The 3276-nt window shown below is 45.9% G+C and overlaps 1 protein-coding gene across 2 annotated transcripts in view; it reads left to right on the top strand.

The window, feature by feature from the left end:
- Positions 1 to 1945: 1945 nt before the first annotated feature.
- The window catches only part of SLC51B (solute carrier family 51, beta subunit), an 8751-nt gene continuing 7420 nt past the window's right edge, over positions 1946 to 3276 (top strand). For both annotated transcript variants that reach the window (XM_008567958.1, XM_008567957.1), the window contains exon 1: positions 1946 to 2140. The gene's annotated coding sequence lies outside the window, so the exon portion shown is untranslated. The remainder of the gene's footprint in view (positions 2141 to 3276) is intronic.

The following is a 3276-nucleotide window of genomic DNA, read 5'->3' as shown; positions in this document are numbered from 1 at the left end:
TATAACTTAAAGTAGTTCAAGCAACTTACCATCAAAGGAGTCATAAAACAAAGCTATGTGACATACAAAAAGAAACAATGAGATAATCACCATGGCAGCACTTAGTCCCCAAAATAAACTGGTTACATGACAATCTTCATTAAAGCAGGTATAACTTAAAGTAGTTCAAGCAATTTACCATCAAAGGAGTCATAAAACAAAGCTATGTGACATACAAAAAGAAACAATGAGATAATCACCATGGCAGCACTTAGTCCCCTAAGAAACTCAAAGAAACGGCTGAGGGTAAGATGTGGAACATCCCCCCACCACTAACTAGCAGAATAGCCTTGAAGATTTGAGCTCCCACACTTTCCCATCACATAGGTTTAGCTGCACCAAGGGCAACTGCCCCCAGAGTAATCACTTTTGCTGTGTTTTAATTTTCTTATCTGCATCAAAGACTTTAATTCTGTGAAGGTTTTCTGGTTTTTCCCAATCTTAGCATTTCGATGTGTATTTCTAAAGAATTGAGCTAAGGCTTAAACTACAGGACTTTGGTCCTGCTAAACTAAGGACTTTGGTCCTACTAAACTAAGGACTTTGGTCCTACTAAACTAAAGACTTTGGTCCTACTAAACTAAGGACTTTGGTCCTACTAAACTAAGGACTTTGGTCCTACTATGCTAAGGCTAAGGCCCTGTGAAATACATGTGTTTTATTTTTATCTCATAAATGTCAATATCCTCCACAGTAAGTTATCAAGCTATGAGGAAGGGAGGGTTTGCTGATGTGCTCTCATCTCTGTGTGTACATTTTCTTCATGGCACTTGTCACACAGAGTGATAATGACATGATCCCTGGTGTGAACACCTGTCTATCTGTTTCCCCACTAGACTGCAATCTCCATGAGATCAGGGACAATGCCTGTGATTGTTCATCACTAGCACAACGCTTGGCACAGAGCAACTATGGGATAAAAGCTATTGGACAGGCTATAACAGAGGAAGCTACGGTAAGAGGAGGAAGAAAAAATAAACAGAGGCAGAAGACTGGAAAACGTAGGGTAGGGCAGGCTCCCCTTGAAGGGGACACAATCCCACTAGAGGCCCATAACGTTCCTCCAAGGCAGACAAAGAGGACTGTGGTCAAGTGGTCACTTCAGGGACCCACATAGGAGTGGCTGTTCAGCTCACAGCCTTTCTCTCCTGGCTACCTGATGGGGTGAGATTTGAGCCGACCATCCACAGTACCTCCCCCTTCCCAGCAATAACAATTGATACAAAACATGGGTACATGACCCAGGCCAGGACAATTAGAGTTCCTTCCCAGGAATTTTCAAGCCAGAGCTAAGAAAAGCAACTCCTTCCCCTCCGGCTATATGTGTGAGCCTGGATTTCCCGCAGCCTGACCCAGCGTCCTAGAGACGGCCAACCTCTCTTAAAGCCCACAGACGACCAGGATTAAACGTGGCTGGCCTTGTTGGGGGAGTGCCTCACTCCTGCTTCCCCACCAAGGGGTTCTACCTGGATTCTTTCCTCCTCCCTGGGTCACTGCTGGTCACACAGCCTCCCCAGCCCCCACTCTCCGAAGGTTTTATTTATAGCTCCTTGTAAGGAATTCACATGATGCCATGACCTTTATTATGAGAAAGCACAGGCTGTAAAAGACCAGCCTTGGCTCCCGCTCTGTGGTTAAATATTGATAATATTGGAAAATAGAGGCCTGGAGTAGGCACACCACATATCTCCCTGCAGTGATGGACCCCACAGACCATGGGTCCTCCCCAGCCCATGCGCCTGGGCTGGCAAGAGTGTCTGGGTATTTTTTCTTTACTTGAGGCCAACATATAAGAAGGAAAGCACTCGGCTCCTGGTTCTTTCAGACTATGAACGTTGGGTGGAGCCTGTTTGCCATCCGAGGCCACTCATTTAAGAGGTCAGTCACCCCCAGAGTGGCAGAGAAGGCAGCAGGCCTGGGCGTGTGCTAAGGGTAAAGCTACCAGATGGGCTCAGCTGCCACAGGCTCTGCAGGCACTGCCCCCCAGGTGACAGCTGTGCCTGTTCAGGAGAGCTCAGGTGCAAAGACCATCCTGTGCTCCCATGAGAAGGAGGAAGAGGAAGACACAAATCAGGCAGGTCCCAGGAACCCAGGATCCAGGGTGAGTTTCCTCAACCTGCCATGGGGATGGGTGGTCCTTGGCAGGGTCTTTGGCAGGAATCACAGTCTGATGGCAGATGGTTAAACCCTGTTTAAAATGCAGGGATCGGGCCGGGCCGGTGGCGCACTGGAGAGTGCGCTGCTTGGGAGTGCTGCGGCGCTCCCGCCGAGGGTTCGGATCCCATGTGGATCCCATGCAGAGACCAGTTCCCGCTCACTGGCTGAGCGCGGTGCGGGCGCAACACCGCGGGTTGCGATCCCGTTGCCGGTCAGTAAAAAAGACAAAAAGGAAAAAAAAAAATGCAGGGATCTCTCAGAGGTGTCTAGTAGACATGACAACTTGGTGCAATATCATGTCCTGGGTGGTATCCTGGAGCAGGAGAAGGACATTGATGGAAAAACTAATGAAATTCAAATAAAGAATGAGGTGTAATTTAATAATAAAAAATGAGAATATGGTGACTATTTTGGAAGCAAACTGGATAAGTGCTCTGACAAAAATGTATCCTTTGTTTCTGTGGCATATGATATAGCTGGGGAGGACTGACTCTTGGTTCTGGACTTTTATACATCTTGTTGCATTTGTTTTTTGGTGGGTATGTGTTTGTTATAAGAATATTATACATATTTAAAACATGCGCTCCACTGTGGACACGCCCTACATGCACCTTTGTACACTTATCTGATTAGTTCCATTAACTAAACATCCAAAATTAGAATTGATGGCTCAAAAGGTATAAATACAATATGTACATGCATTAAAAAATACATACAAACATGCAAAATATACATTTTTTAAAAGTATTATTTTCCAGAAGTTAGTATGTAATCACAAGGAATCTGTGCAATACAGAAGTGTTCAAAGAGACCGTCCCATATGTCTAGGCTCAGTCGCACTCCCCAGAGGGTGACAGTGTTTGGTATCCCAACCTCTGTACTTTTTTCTCTTGAATATGGAGGGGGATCCTGTATATGCAACAGGGGCCTGTGTCTGACATTAGTAATTAATCCAGACACTCCTGCATCTGAGATTAGATGGAATGTCACATCCTTCTTAGTACGGTGCCCTGGACAGTCAGTGGGGAGCTAGAACACAAGATCATGTCTGTTAGCCATCCCTGTAACTTTGTCTTTCCA

Source organism: Galeopterus variegatus, unplaced genomic scaffold, assembly GCF_000696425.1.
Source record: "Galeopterus variegatus unplaced genomic scaffold, G_variegatus-3.0.2 Scaffold360, whole genome shotgun sequence".
NCBI lineage: Eukaryota > Metazoa > Chordata > Mammalia > Dermoptera > Cynocephalidae > Galeopterus > Galeopterus variegatus.
This window is presented reverse-complemented; position numbering and strand designations above follow the sequence as displayed.